Source organism: Triturus cristatus, chromosome 4_2 (genome assembly GCF_964204655.1).
Source record: "Triturus cristatus chromosome 4_2, aTriCri1.1, whole genome shotgun sequence".
In the NCBI taxonomy this organism is placed as follows: Eukaryota; Metazoa; Chordata; class Amphibia; order Caudata; family Salamandridae; genus Triturus; species Triturus cristatus.
This window is the reverse complement of record NC_140586.1, coordinates 946,621,682-946,638,956: the sequence shown is the minus strand read 5'-3', so window position 1 is coordinate 946,638,956 and position 17,275 is coordinate 946,621,682.

The following is a 17,275-nucleotide window of genomic DNA, read 5'->3' as shown; positions in this document are numbered from 1 at the left end:
GAAGACCAACTACATGCAAACCTTGCTCTCAGCCCACCCACCAAACCCTCCAACACCGACGATGCTGCCCACAGCCTCTGGACCGACATCACCATAGCCATCGCCATAGCCATCCCAGACCCACAGAGACCGCACCAACAGAGTCGGAGGAGGAATCGCCATCATCCACAAGAACATTTCCAGATCCCTGGACTCTGCCCCCAGTTCAGCGACTCCATCGCGACTTCATCAGCACGCACACCCTGACCTTCACCGACTACATCCTCCTCGGAGACCTGAACTTTCATCTTGAAAACAACGACGACAGCAACTCCACAACCTCCGCAGCCTCTAACCTGCCTTGCTGGATTTTGTTGCGGTCAGGAATGCTGCTGTCATCTTCTTGAGATTACGGGTTAGGCCGGGGCAGGGGAGGCTGCGCTAATGTCCCGAAGGTTGTTTCTGCATGAGATCCTAATGCCCATTTGGACCCCAAGGCCCATCCGAGTTCTACCCTGGGATCCTGAGCTATTTGTCCCATGCAAGACCGACCAAGGGGCCTTGCCCCCGTTATCTGGTGCTAGGACATGTGGATATTTTGGGTGCGGCAGCATCTGCACATCTATATCCCACTCGGCGAGTTGTATAGAGCTGTTCACGACGGCTTGTTGTGTTTCTTCGGACTTCAGGCCCACCATTGTTGAGTCATCATGTGTTTTCCCCTTCATACTCAGGAATTTCACCCATTCTAAGTCCCCCGTTTGTATCTGGTCTAGGGTGGCCAGGTGTTTAAAGAGGCGTAGAATGTTACTCCTGTTCAGGATATCATGATGTCCTGTACTAAGAAACCTCGGGGTGAGGACTACCTTGTGGACAACTATTGGTGATCCCGGGATTTGGGCCGCTTTTCCCCTTCCTGGGGCAAGTTCTACGGGAATTGATCCTGTGCTTTGGCTTCCTTGTTTGATTGAAGAGGTACGTGCCTGGGACCACTTACTGTGTCCTTGGCTGCTCCTAGTACTGGGCTGGAGCCCAGGTCTTGACTGAAGTGGGTTTGAACCATCCGGCTGCAGCGATATTGTGGCCGTCGCAGACTGAGGGATTATTTCAGGAGGTGTCAAACTTATTCCAGCTGTTGAGTCCTTACCTATAGGCTGGTCTGGACAGGCTAGTAGCATTTGGCCCTTCACGATGGAAGCACTTAATACCATTGTGTGCATTTGCTGGTCTCCCGGAGTCAGGGCACACAGCGAGTCCTTTTTACACCAATTTTTCACAATGAAAATTGGATAAAGCTGAGTTGCTTTGGTATCCCCTTTCAGGGGTGGATAATCAATCTTCATCAGCTGCAATTGCCTCCCTCTTGCCTTTGTTGTTTTCTGTTGTTTCTTCAGGTTCTTTTTTGCCCTCCTTGATAGGATAGGTTCATGTGAAGCTGTTATACTGAAAGTATGTTCCTGCGAGTCTGTTGCCAGGGCATCGCTAACCCCGCTACCCCCAGGGTTAGGACTTTGTATGCCTTTGGCTGTTTTAGATCTACTAGCCGAATTCTCCATTGTATGTGCCGCTCTTGTATCCTGTTCGACTGGTGTGTTCAGTCCTGGTTGTATTGTATTGTATTTTTAATTTGTAAGGCGCGACAGCTACCCAAAGAGGGTTTCCCGGTACCCGCTAGGAAGGACCAGAAGAAGGGGACAATTATTGATTAAACAGACAATTTTTTATGCATTTTAAAGAAAATTCACATATACAGTTTTATTGCGAAGTGGCGCTGGGAGAGAATTCCATAAAGTGGGGCCTAAATAGGCAAATGATCGGCCGCCCATACGTGATTCTAATTCTAGGTACAGAGAACTTCGCCTGAGTGGCAGAGCGAAGCGCGCGTGAGGGCAAGTAGGGGTGAACCAATGCCTGCAGGTATTGTGGGGCCGTTCCAGATTTGATTTTGAACATGTAGCTCAGGGCCCCTGCTGTCTGTCTCTCCCCCTGGAGATAGCTGTTAGCCGTCGCCTTGTCATCTGAGTTGTTTGAGATCAGCGCCTCTCTGCGACCTTTGGCTATCTTTACTATATCCACTAGTACCTCGGGGAGGGAGGCCCATTTTTCCATAAGGGTTGAACAGCAAAAGGAACAGTCCCCCGAGTTGGAGACCATGTACTGATGATTGAGCAAGGACTCGTATAAAAGAGACTTGCTCAGACGCAATCTCCTCAAATGAATGTAATACCGTAATAATTCTGTTTTGTAATTACTAATATGCACCACAGTTCTTACATTTAAGTCTAGGGGAAGCTTTCCTGTGTGTCTTACTAAGTAACCCGACTGACACTTAAAATGGCTGCTAAACGCGGGAACTCTCACTGTGCATGCGTCTATCGCATCTACGTAATATGACGTACTAACGCTTGGAGGGAAATTTCTGAAGCTGCACAGTCGCTTCTGAAATGGCTGCTTGAAACTCACATGTTAATGCGCATGTTTGCTGAAACTAATTCTTTCAAATTTACAAAACTGCTAATGCGAAAGATGTTTATAAGTAAATGGGATTAGAGTAGAGATAGGTGGTATACAGTGAAATAATTTTATTTGGATTCTGACATGTTTCTTTTTGACTTCTCTATTAGTTCGTATTTGGGCCTCTTACCGATGCAAAACCCCACCACTGGGAGAGCCTGTTATCTAAATCCTCCACCCTGAGCTTATGTTAATTAGACGACCTACAATAGCTTGTAGGAGGTCTATTTGAACTTCCATTTTAGATGATTTCCACAAAAGGGCTTTGTTGGTGGCGCTGTTTATCTCGGTCAAGGGTGTTTTCTCTAGATCCTCATCTGCACCGACATTGCAGAAGTTGTGATCTACTTTTGAATTAGAGACCCGTGGAGGTGCTGATGGCAACAACAGATTTGGGATTAATTCTAAGGTTCTTTCAATCTTTTAGCCTAGATTATAGAGGAATGAGGCTGTAAGCTCCCCTGCCACAGGGGACTCTGGGTCCAAGGGCTCATAGATTTTTGTGGTGGTTTGGCGGTCTCCATACTGCTAGGGTCTGGGCCGTAGGCTTTGGGCTGGTGAATTTGCGCTGTCGTCACTGCCCTAGAAACATTTTTAGTCAAAGCTGTTCTGGGGTCTTGCTAGTTGTGGCATCATGCTCCATGTCTATGAGTATAAGGCGGATTTGGCCCTTAGGTGGGCCCTTGGACTGCATTGAATCGAGTTCCCTACGAGTTACGCCCTCCATTTCCTGCTCAATCCTGGAATCCTCACAGGGAATTGAGCCATCCTTACATATACTAGTATGGTCAAAGGACGGTCTGCCTAGCCCTTTAGGACTGCTATCTTGAGACAAGCACGCTGCATAAAAATGGTGCGCCCTGATCAGTGCTGGGGTATCATTTTCCTAAAGAAGTGTCTAATCGAGCCCCCATGTTAAACGTCTTGCGGCCTTTCGTTTAAGCTATCTGTGAGTGATTTGCTCCTTGTAATCCTTGTCCTCATTTGTTGGAAGGATGGCTATTAAGGATTTCCTCCGGGGTCGTGTGCAGTTGCCCCTTTTTTTTGGTATCCATTTGCTAAGTAAGGTGCTGAAAATACTCCTCCGGCTGCCCAACTGCCCAGTTATTCCAATACGTGTCACTTATGCAGATGCTGGTGCTAGGAGGGCAGATACACCTCTCACTGGTGCTAGATTATTGCCGGAGAGGAGCCTTTGGAAATGCCTTTGCGTGGTTGCAGTTGTAAACGATACCCCCGTGTAGTTACCCCCCTACCAGGCGGTGGCAGGGAAGCAGAAGCAGGGAACGAGTGCAACAGTGGTGCTGATGGAAGGAGGCAGACAGGGAAAACGGGTCTCACAAGGCGGGTCACAAGCTGCACCTGACCTAGTCAGGCCATCTCAGTGAGAACCGCCAAGGGCACACACTCACCGTGGCCGCAGCCTAATGGTGTCTGCGCTTGCCACCGCTGTCTGCCTGTTGCTGGGGCACGGCTCACGAGGCTCACCTGAGTCGCGCTGAGCACTGCCGCTTGTTTTCTTGATCGATTTAGGGTCAGGCGCAATACACCAGTGCACCGCTGGAAGATGGCGCAGCACTCAGCCGTCCTTAGCTACCCGGCTGCCCGTAGCTGAACCAATGTTGCTTGAGGCCTTCCTGTTGTGGGGGGTTCGCCAGGTATCAGCGAGACGAGGGGCTAAGATTATGAACTGTGCCGGGAGCCGGTACAATGGTCCGATAGTTGGGCATCCTCTTCCCTTCCTGTCCTGTCTGCTGTTGACTGCGAAGCTGCAAGGCGCAGTGGAGTCAGCGTGAAGCTAAGGCCTGGAGTCCGTACTACCACATGCATATAAACTTACTGACAATTTGTTAGTTGAGCTGAGAATGAAAGGACTGACTTTACTCACGCTTACCGTGAAAGAAACTTGTCCTCTAACAATACTGTTTGTATTTGGTATTTGATATTTATTAATTTATATAGTGCCCGAATCACCCCGTCAGGGGTATCTCCGTGCTTGGGCAGCGAGCTTCATCCAGACGAGCACACCTCAGAAAAGATAGGTCTTTAGCAGCTTCCTGAAATGTAGGCGGTCCTGGCATTCACGTAAGTGGAGGGGAAGTTTATTCCAAAGAGTAGGGGCAAGGTAAGTAAATGCCCTGTGACTCATGCGTGCTTTTTTAATTCTCGGGGTGTAGTTTAGATCCTGACCGAAGGGGCCTAGAGGGCGTGTACTTTGACAGTTTGTCAGATAGGTAGGAGGGACCCAGGTCATTGAGCGCTTTGAAAACAGGGCAACAAATCTTGAATTTCACTCGTTTTCTCACAGGGAGCCAGTGGGGTTTATTTAGAAGCGGCATAGAGGCCGTTCTGGGAGGGGCATTTTCTACTGGGTGGGCCGCAGTATTCTGGACTAATTGCAATTTGTACAAAGAAGCTTCTTTGGCCGAAGCCAACAATGCATTGCAGTAGTCCAGTCGGCTCAGCACTAGAGCTTGCATCAGTGTTTTTCGTTTAGAGGATGGTAAAAAAGGAAATACTCTTCTTAGGAGGCTGAGTATGTACAAACATGTCCCCGCAGTGGTGGTGGCATGTGCTTCGAGCGTAAGTATTTGGTCAATGCGGACTCACAGATTCTTAACCACTGTTTTTGAGGTGGGGGCCGAGCTGGGTGTCCAGCTTACTGCCGTGCCTCCAAACAGCATAATTTCCAATTTCTCGCATTCAGTTGAAGAAAATTGGCCCTCATCCAGGCAGCAATGGTCTTCAAGCCCTCTGAGAAGATGAGTTGGATATTATCACTGGATTTATCAAAAGAGAGTAAAAACTGTGTGTCGTCCGCATAAGAAATGGGACTAAACCCTAGAGTCCTTATTAGTTTCGCCAAGGGAGTAACATAAATGTTGAATAGGGTAGGGCTCAGACAGGAGCCTTGCGGTACTCCCTTACTTACTTTGGTGATTTTAGATCTAAATGTGCTCATGGTAACTGAGTTCTGTTAGTTAGGAAGTTTGTCAACCATTTCAGTGCAGCCCCTTGAACCCCGATGTCCTGAAGTCTCTCGAGTAGGATTTCACTGTCTCTGCCTCTCAAAACTGAGCCCTACAGCCATGATAGAAATGTAGGAATAGGATCTGACACCTGGCGAATGCACGGTCATCCCCACGGGACAGGAGGGTGCACGTCTGGGGAAGTAAGTCCTGAGAGGAAGACAAAAATATTGTTTTTCTGTTTTCAGTAATTCTGTCCAGAATTGTAACTGTCATGCCCTAAAAGTTCTGTTTGTTCACCAGCTTATGCTTTGGACCAATTACTCCTGTCAAATCCGTTATTCTGTCATACATGCACAGTTACCATGGTGGGATTCTTGCACCTGGCTATGGAACAAAGATCAGTTTGTTTGTAACTTGTGTCTATATGGATGTGATGAAAATCTATAAAAATTGGTTAAATAAAAACGTAGTAACTTTGCATGTAGTAACTACAATTATTTTAAAAAGAGTACTAGTTATGCAGTCGCTACTCATACAGTTAAACTGCAAGAGTAAACTTGAACAAAGAGTGTAACTTTTACCTTTGTGAATCAGGCCATAGTGCACACTCTAGTGCTATCTCTCCTTGGGCAGACATTGTTCAAAGACTCTGCACTACGATGATTAATATTCCTTTTATGCCTGGATGGGTAGTAGGGCTGGCGTGGGTTACTGTTTAGTTATGAAGAACCTGGATTAGTTAGTGTTGCTTTAACCACATCGGCCCCACCAAGTGTGTGGTCCATTAATGGTGTCAATGATTAAGTCGCACCTCAATAGATCACACAACCTGGGGAAGAGTGTTAGGAGTTTCATGAATAGATGGGCAGGTTTTTTTAAAATGCTAATTCTTAACTATAACGTTCCTCAAACCTATGGTTTTTTCAGTGAATTTCTCATGTTTTTTTAAATGCTATTTCCTAACTATAACGTCCCTCAAACCTATAGTTTTAAAAAATCCTAATTCCTAACTATAACGTCCCTGAAACCTATGGCTTAATGTATGATTTTCTACTGTTTCTATAAGTATATGGCAACTGTCAAGGGGATTGTATAAATACATGCATACTGCTGGAGTGAAAGAATGAGTGCAACAGTGCTACCTGAAACTTTCTATGACTGCTGGTGTATTGCCTGGATCATTGGATACTTGCTTGCTTGGTTCCTCTGTCATGATCCTGGGTGCGGCGACGCGACGCCGAATGCTGCGGACTCCAAGTCCCAGAAGCCTCCGTCGTTTTCCACCGAGCGGACCCTCGAACCTTTACTGCAGCCTCGGCTCCCGCCACATCGAACCCGCTGAAGACTCATCGAGAAAACAGCAGAAGCAGACCGCGAAGCTTCCCCCCGGCTACAGCAAGGAGGTGAGCGAGCTTCTGTCACTTCTCCCCGCATTGTCCGCGCCTCTCGTGGCGGTGCATGCTTCTTTGCCAGCATCTTCCCTACGACCCGGACCGGCAACCGTGCCGGCTCGTCAGGCGCTCCTCCGCCCCTGGATTTCCCGGCGTTGAGTGGCAGTGCCTACCTTACCCCCAGCATCTCCGGCGCTCCTCCGCCCCTGGATTTCCAGGCGTTGAGTGGCAGCGCCTACCTTACCTCCAACATCACCGGCGCTCCTCCGCCCCTGGATTTCCCGGCGTTGAGTGGCAGCGCCTACCTCATTGAACACCGGCCCCGCTGGTGTCTCTAAGCTCTCTCCCTTTGCCTCCCGTGACGTAACGAGGAAGGTACGGAGGAGGGCGCCCCGAAAACAAACCCGCTCAGGCAACATTGCTAGCTGGCTTCTCTGGTGGCGTTGGGCCATCTCACTCTTCGTCTCCCCGTGCAGTAACGGGGCAGGGACTTGCGGAGAGCACCCTGACTCTACGCACACTCGCCAGACACTCCACCTGCACTTAAGAGAGGACCCTAGCTGAGACCCAGAGCTTGGGAAGAAGGAGTACCAGGTAGGGGGAACGACAAGCCTAGGTTGGTGTCTTGGGAAGAGGGGAGAGCCTTTGGCTAATCCATCTCCTTGTTTCTTGCAGGTCTCTCTCCCCGCTGTTCCTTCCCTTCCTTCCCTCACCCACCTATCTTCGCGTCCGAGAGTATTACACGTACACCGGACCGGGGACGGATGGGCGGGGGACCCACACATAGCATCGACGTCATCCTGAGGAGAGGATCCAAGGGGACCGTGACAACCTCAATCAATGGATAAGTGCATCAATTGTGATTCAGGGAATACATGAGTGAATACATACTGCCTGAGTGAATGGTTGAGTGCAACACTAGTGCCTGGCTAATTGCGTGACTGCATAGGTAATGAATGATTGATTGAATGTCTGTGTAAGTAGTGCCTCCTTCATTCTATGAGTGCATGGGTAGTGCCTAAGTGAATGTATTAGTGCAAGACTAATATCTAGCTGCTTAGAACAGTGCATGGGTATTACATCAGTAAAAGAATGACTTAAAGAGTCATTCCTGGGTCATTGTATGAGTGCATGGGTAGTACCTGAGGGAATTGATGAGTACATTGGTACTACCTGAGTGAATAATTGAGTGCAAGAGCAATACCTGGGTTATTGCATGATTGCATTGGTGATGTCTGATTGATTGGATGCGCGTCCTTGATTGCATGAAACATTACCACGTTGGTACATTTAAATCCCTAGGAAGTAAATTTATTTTTGAATTGTATTCATTGCTTTTGCATTTCGCTATCAGCATGAAGATAGATACGTTTTCCTAACAGAGAACCACTGTAATTCTTCTGTAGAACATTCTTTAGTTTGTAAACAAATTAAAGTACACAGAGAATTTAACGTTTCGGCCCTTCATTTGTACTGTTTTTTTAAAGAAACTCCAGTGCCTACTGTTATTCCCCTGCTCATTGTGCTTTCCATCAGCAGTTATCTTATCGTAGATAACTACAACTGCTGTGGCTTACGAGCAGACGTCCCGTATTTAGCAAGTCTTTCACAACATAGTACATATTGCACCAATGTCTTATGTCCTCCCCCACATGGCATTGTAGATAGTTTGCTAATGCATTCCATTCCTACGTTGGAAATAGATTTCAATTACGTACGCTGACTCAAAGGGATATTTTTTAACAAGAAGTGGCGCTCACATAAGCTTGTGAGACCTTCAAATAGCAGGTGGCTAAACCACCAAGTGACATTGAGTCACTGCTCAATACCAATCTCCCACTACATTTTTCAGAATTAATACAGCAAATATTTAATGCGTCTGAAACCGAAGGCCTACCACATTTTTTTAAACTAGTCGACTTCGGCCTCGTTATCTCCTTTCAGACTATTTTTGGAGTAATACCGGCTTTTATTCATTCTAATTTTCCCAGCGCTTTTGGCGGATTTCTCCTGGTGCTCTTGCTTGTTTCCGCAGTGCGCGGTCTCCTGCTCCTAGTAGAAATGGCTGCCCGTCCTGTGGTTTAGCCACATCCAGGCCAATTGCGGCTGTACCGTGAACAAATGCTTCAACTTTTTGGGTGCTTGCTATTGGCAACTCTTGGCATTACCTATAAGCTGAAATTCCGGTACATGTAGTTCACCAGCATGCAACCTTTGTTCTACTGTGTCTGCTGCCCCTTTCAATCCGACCTGGATGTCTGTCTCTCCACTTCTTCACGCGCTGACCTGGATTATGAACTGTTGATGAGTCCATTGCTGGCTCATGACCACGACTGTTACGGAGATACATGCTTTATGGATGCGTTTAATGATGCAATAAGGGGGAGCCGGAGTATGTGCGCTCTTGGATCAGAGTATCATCGAATATCACACAGGTTGCCCTGACATGCTCCTGGTTGCACGAGAATACGATGACCATGTCTGTTCTTTCTACTTGCTCAATTGGATGGCGACCCTCTTTGCTTGGAGAGGTGTGGATGACCTTTTGGAGCTGATTACATTATGTGGTGCTTGTGAATTCTCGCATTTCGATGGATCTCCATAAGAGTGCATGGGAATCCGATTTGATGGCCTGTTATTTCTACACTTCAAAAATACAGTTTTTTTCCATGTTCTCATTTCCTTTTTCGTTCCTTCCAAACTTTCAGATGTTGACTTTTTCTACAATTTCGCCTTTACAGATTCGGTTTGGCTCTGCTTATCCTTGTGTTCTGTTAGCCCGGGTACTACAGAGCTGGTCAAGGAGAGGGTGCGACCTGGCAGTTGGGGACATTATCGACTTCACTAACTTAGCTGAGCCCGGCAGCCATTATCCAGCTTTTGTGCACTATAACAAAAGGCTTTATTTTTGCAAAATACCTTGTTCGTACTTTTCACATGAGAACTGTCTGCTGTGTTTCTTCTTAGCATCGTTCGCAACTTTAAATTTAACTTTTTGGACAAAGCTAATAAACAATGTCCCTTGTAATTCTTTTCTGTTGAGCCCTAGGACCTTTATAAAACATACCAATGCAGTTGTTGTTGAACACCCATACTGTGATACAATTCGTATACACGAATAGGTGGCACACACACTTGTTTCCAGAGAGAACAGTGAAAGAGCACCTATAATTTAGATTTACCATCTATATTGAAAGTTATGTGGTCTGCAGACAAACCTTAGAGATCTTTCATTATATAATCATACTTCTTCTTAGCAAGGGGATGAAGGATACGCAGTATAGCGTTTTCTCCTTTGTCTTTTTATGATGACTTCTCTTTTTATGAGATATATAGTTACTTGTATACTGATTATATTTGTATCATACATTTTTGTTCTTGTAGTGACACATATACTGCATGTTACACCATGTTACGTAAAATAAATATTTAAAAATGGTTCATATCTGTGTCAGATCTTACAAGTACAAGAGTAACAGCGAAACGGTGTGTCTTGTTTCCGCGATTCTTGAGAGATGTGGGAGTGTTGTGTTCTGGGTTGTCTAATCACTTATTTCTCTATAAGGGATTAGGAGAGCAAATGAGACAATACAGCAAGTTGGTCCAGGGCTTGTAGGCACTCAGGTAATTGGATGACTCAGTCCCTACCTGCTAAAGTCTCATAATTGTACGCATAGTTGTGATCTTAGGCATAATCCCTGCAACACCCTAAGTGAATGGATTAATCCATGGGCAGTGCTTGAGTGAATGTTTAAGTGCAAGACTAGTGCTTTATTTATTGTATTACTGCATTGGTACTGCGTGCATGAATTCATGAGTGCAAGAGTAATGTCTGGGTGCTTAGATTACTGCATAGGTGGTGCCAAGTTTAAAGATAACTGCAACACTAATCCCTGTGTGATTGTATCAGTGCATGGGTAGTACCTCAGAGAATGGATGATTGCTTGGGTAGTGCCTGAAAGAATAGTTGAGTGCAACACTAGTGCCTTAGTGATTGCATGCGTACATGTGTATTGTCTGAGTGATTCCATGAGTCCAGGAGTAGTACCTGGGTGATTGTATGTCTGCATGAGAACTATTTGAGGAATAGCATACAAGAGTAATGTCTTGGTCATTGGATGAGTGCATGGTTAGTGCATGAGGGAACAGATGAGTGTATGGGTAGTTTCTTAGTGAATGGATGAGTACGTGAGTAGTGCCTGGGTGATTGTATGAGCATATGGATAGTCCATTGGTGATTGCATAAGTGCAAGGGTAGTGTCTGGGTGATACCATAAGTGCATAGGTTGTGCCTGTGGGAAAGGAAAAATGCGAGAATAATGCCTTGGTTATCCAATTAATGCTAAAGTTGTGCTATAGAGATTAAATGAGAACTTAGGAAGTGTTTGTGTAAAATAATGACTACCTGACTGATGACATCAGTAACATGATCAAAGTTTTCAAATAGTATAAAGGATCAAGAATAATTTTTATTATGAATAAATAACATAGAAATGAACTTCAAATATTGTTTCATGTTATCACATATATTAGGTTATGTGTTCTTACCTTTTTAGGTAATTTAGAAACATGACTCTGTTGATCTATCTTAGAGTAGTATTGTCCTAAACAGGATTAAATATCTTTTCAAAGTTCACCTCTACCTAATATAAAGAAGAAGAAAAACTGTTATGTACTGTTTTACAGAAATTATACTTTTAATATTTTAAGAGGACAACATAATTTTAGAATTACATAACATTTTCAGTTACTCTTTTCTGCTGTTCTCAGATTCCACTTAACTTCACCATACACAGTGATTTCAATGTAGTATCATCATGGAACAGCAGGGAAAAAACCAATCAACTAGATTGTAGAAAAAAACCCCAGCGTAGAGCATTATTTTCAATTGTGTAGCTATGTGTTTTCCTAACTGCAGTATCCTTCTTGTACATTACATCTATTATTTATCACAAGGATATTTCAGAAATGTACACTCTCATTTACACCTGGTACAATATGCAGAACAAATATATAAACTATTTGCTTTTCAACACAATTTTCCAAATGCAATACCAATTAGCACAAATAATAATCCAAATACTAATTATAATTAGTAATTGTTTGCAGCGCTGTCTACTTTCTGTTCACATCTTTCCAAAAGGCCGAATTATGTATTCAAAACTTTGGCTTCCAAAATATCCAATTTGAATTTGTTAATTTGTGTTCACATCTTCCCAATAGGCCAAATTATGTATTCAAAACTTTGGCTTTAAAAATATCAAATATGAATTTGGTAATTCGTAAGGCAATCTAGGTTTAATTTCCAAGTGAGCATCATTACAATGTGTCCATCTTTTATTACACTTTAAATACACAGTATAGTGTCCAGATGTGGTAGTAGGTCCAGCATGGAAAATAATAGCCACTGTTGTAAAGGTTTTTCCATAAATTGATACTTGACTTGCAACAAAAGTTTTAATTTTGCTTTCCAGTTTTCTTCTATTTGCTCTAGAATGTTGTAGCATTACAATGAGATATTTTCCATATCTTTCTATATGTAATGTAGACAACATCTCGGATTTACAATACGAACATTTCATACCATGATTGGCTCCTTTTACTAATTTGTTAAAAGGTACTGATTTGCAGTCTGGTATCGTTAAGTGTATGAATCGTCCTATGTCTATTTCAATGCTGGAAGTAAATGAACACTGTTAACATTTATGATCCCATTTGTAACTTAGTTCAAATAAGTTTTCAATTTGTATTCCTTCATGTTCTAATACTCCAAGCATAATGATTAGAAATTCTTGTGCATCTTGTTGTATATTGGGAGTAAAGGTCAAAGAACCAGTACATATATCCAAAAGATGGCGAATACCAGAAGAAGTGTGGATTTTACTTCTGCCAGTTACCAACTGTTGAAATACATAATGTAGTAAAGAACAGAATCTTTCTTCATGATTTCCCATGATTTCATGATGAAGATCTTGTAGATAAAACACAACATTCAGAATCCCAGTAGCATAACAGTTGATACCTGAACTATTTTCCAACTGGTATCCTACAATGTCATCAACAGTTTCCATTTTCTGTTTCTTTATACCTTCAACTTTCTTTTCATTTTTTTATTTTTTTTCAACCTCACTTGAATCTTTGACATATTTCTGTTTTGGATACACTACACGTTTCTCATATATGGGATACTCACCTAAATCTGGTGTATAAAGTCTTCTTAAACGATTATACTCCCTTACAAAATCTACATCAGCACTAACCTTTTTCTCATCAAAATCAATCAAATACAAACCAGACAATGTTCTTACTCAAGATAATGCAACATATGCCATTCCCTCTTTGAACACTGTACTTCCAATATTTACCAAAGCACTGTCTATACTTAAACCTTCAGATTTATGAATAGTTACTGCATATGCTAAGGACAAAGGAAAGTGTTTTCTGAGAACATACAAGTCTTTTACAAGCAAAAGACGTACAACACAACGCCCAATCTGTCTTACCTCTTTAATCTGATCACATTTTATTTTCAACAATTCTATTCCATCTCTGTGCTGAAATGTTACTAAATCAACAACTTTTCCCAGTGCTCCATTTGCTAAACCTTCTTCTACATTTAAATTACACCGTAAAATTACCCGACAGTTTATACATACATGTAAAGTTTTTTCTAAGCCTGCAGTTGTAGATACAGACAGAGTGCAATTTAGTCTGTAGTTTCTCTATAAGAAGAATAGTCACTCCCTGGTGTTCAATTTTATCAATAGATTACATTTCCACTATTACTTGTTTTGCTAGTTCCAAAAGCTCTTCATTGAATGTAGAACACTCTTGCAGGTAGGCAGTAGGCAAACTACAGACTTCTTTTCTCCAATCTTCTTGTACATTACTTCAGCTGCTGTGTTTTCAGTTCTAAACAAGTTCCTTAATAGCCGCCTTTTACCATGTTTCGTCAAGACACTAATTCTTATATCTTTAAAACTTTTTCCATAATCTTCATCACTTGCTTGTCGCATATTCTTTCTATGTTCCTTATATTCAAAATGTAACCAAATGTTCACATTTCCAATACTTCCCAAAGATTTTCTAGCGTCTTCATGTACAAGTGTTTTCAAAACTGGTTGTCCTTTTACAGGAGTTAGTTGTAGTAGATTTCCAAATACAATTAAATGTTTCCCTCCAAATAGAACATTGTATTCGGTTTTTAAAATCTGTTGCATTCTCAACTGTGCAAAGCAAGCTTTAAGTTTGAGACAATGCTCACCTCATCAATGATTAAAAGTTTCATTTTCTTCAGTACTCTTGACACTTCATAACAAGCTTCCCCAGACAGATTCTGATATTCCAATGTATTATCATGTTCAACTGGTAGCATAAGTAATCTATGTAAAGTAATCCCTTTAATATTGTGTGCTGCTAATCCAGTTGGAGCTGTTACAACACAAGATAAATGTGAATCTGTAGTTTTCTGTAGATAACTGGTCAACATTTTAAATAAACATCATTTACCTGTACCAGCTTGACCACTGATGTACATAACAATAGGATTAAATGATGAACATTGGCATTCTCTTTTTCATGCAACAAACCATGTTATATCTGTTGTGTCACTTGTACATATATTTCTTTTTGTTCAATATTTAGTTGTTATAACTTCTGCAACATAATATTATCCTGTTGTACTTGTTGCATTGCAGTTTCTACCTCATTCATGGCTATTGCTGCTTCATTTTTGATAATTGGTTGTCCCAGTGGATCTTGACTCAGTGGACCAGAACTTTGACTATCTTGAGAACTGCCTTTAGCTATTTCAGCTGCAATAGTATTTTCTTGTTCAATCTCATCATTTAACATTTGTAGATATGTAGGGAAAATTGTGCATTGAATGCTATCTTTACATGCATTAAAAGAATCTTCATACAGCAAAATCTCTAAGTAATTCTGTTCCATTACACCATGGCTTGAACAGTTGCAGAAGTGCTAAATGGAAAAATTCTCTCTTATCTGGAGTTTCGTAACTGAGTTTTCTGTGGTTAAGTAAGATTTCATTTGGCATGTTTTACTAAACATCCGTCACATCCAATTACTGCATATTTTCCTTGTTTTATATTTTCTGTAACATTTCTTTTAAAGCTGTAATGTTGAAGTATTTCATACAGACATAGTGTTTCCAGATGTGGACTCCTTTTGGGATAGTATGTATCCAACATATTGGTTTTAACAATTTCTGTACTTTCTGTTTCTTTCAGTGCTAAGTATTTGATTTCTTCTAATGTTTTCAATACTCTATTAATGTGCAGGCAAGACCTAAACTTACCCAAATGATTCCTCTTAACTTTGAATATAAGCTGGAAGAGCACAAGCGATCCGAACATTCATAGGATCCAATCTCTCGGTGGGAAAGCATTTCCAAGCTAAAGCTGTACAATTTTTTGCTAAGACTCTTCTCTTGTGAAATTTCTTCCCACATTTCTTTCATCTTTGTCTTTTCTGATTTGGTTTTATATGATGTAACAGCATGCAACGGCAATTGAATTATCTGCAAGGTATTGAATATCCATGTTTGCATTCCACATTTTCAAAATAACTGGATTGTAGTCATTAATATACTTTGACTGGTCTGTTCTTTTTAAGTTGTATGTATTCTTGGGAGATTTCCGAGTTATTGTATGCCTTACTGCTGACAAAAAATAATTTACTCTTCCTAAAGAAATTATTGGACTTGGGAATCCAAAACGACACTTTGTATGAAATTTCCCTTTAGACTTATATTTTCACTGACAGTACTTTCCACAGCGGTGACTTTGAAAACGTAAAACTTGTTGTCTCAAGCTCTTTTCTCCTCCTTCTCCTGGAATGTCACAGGATAACATACTGTTCGATGAAAGACAATACAGTTTCATCAGTATCAGTTCCAAATTTTGGAGCATTCTTTATCCATAATAGCATGTGGATATGAGGAGCACCTCTGGTTTCTTAGTCTTTTCGCCCAAAAAAATCTGTAACTTCTCCAAGAGGACAATTATTTTTATTGCAGATAAATGATATTATACTTTGAAACCTATGGTTAAAATACTGGCACACATTTACAGGATCCAAAGAACAGAGTTCTCCAGGTGTCTTCATTTCAATATTTTTATATTTGCATTTGCTTCTCGTAGAAATTCAAGTAAATCTTCCCATGCATATTCAGCACAGCTAAGTGTTACAAACCATGTTGGTGTACCTAAGTTTCTTAACATAAATTTAAGTTTACCGTGATGATGAAACCAATATTCATTGGTACCACGTTGACATGCCAACAAATTAATTAACTGTGATTCTAGATTTTCATCTCTTTGATGAACTTTGTCCATGAATTCTTTTGCAGAAACATGTGAAAGATGAATTCCTGTTTTTAATATGTGGTTAACTGCATATGAAAGAGCAGACAAATCACTTTCAAACACAATGAAATATATATGGAGTGCACTGTCGAAATCTTGGATCTTCAGAGTACAATCTTGTCGAGCGGTATTCTGAAGCTGGAATCCGTACAAGTCGCTCATCAAATCGTCCACCTTCTTCAGTGGGGAACAGTTGTGAAAAACAATGAGCTTCTAAGCTTTTTTCCCATACGCAAATTGAAGTTCCCTTTGCTTTTTTCATTTGAAATAATTCAATGCTGTTTCCTATCACTTCTTTTGAATGTAGAGGATGTATCGTGTAATGTTCATAAATCTCTTCAGTCCTGGACTTGTCCACTTTTTCTATTTGGCCCCTTGAAATTTATGATTCATCTTCTAAACATGTCTGTTCATCAACATTTACAGTTTTATAATAAATATTGTTCTCTACAAGATATAATGTAGCCTTTTGAACTTTATTAACATCCACAAACTCTTGTCATATTTTTCAACTCCTTGTTGGGACGCCATTTACTAGAATAACTACTGGCTCATTTTCCTCTCTGTCTTCACCAACAGTTTCAATATTTTTCTTAAAATCTAAAGGTAAATACACAGACCTCTTTGTAAATCTGTTGGTGGCAGCTTACAGTTTTAGGACCCATACGAATTATGGCTTGAAATGGGTGTACAGATTGAATAAGAACTGACTCATAGGCATTCAAATATGCCAGTTCCTCTGGAATAGCTACTAACTCCAAGTTGTTATGTACAGCTCTATACACAATACTAATCCCTTTACCGTGTTCTTCAACATTAACACTTATAAAGCTCTCACTTTCTACACACTGCTGTTGTGAACCAAAAAAACAAAACTGTAAATCCTCACAAACTTTTTGAACATCTGATAAAGAACCGTGTAAAAGAGCTGTGTTCATTTCACTTAAACATAATACAGGAGATTTTACATAGTACACTTTCCTTACTAACTTCCGCATTCCTGAGTGTTATACTGCCAACATACTTAAGTGAT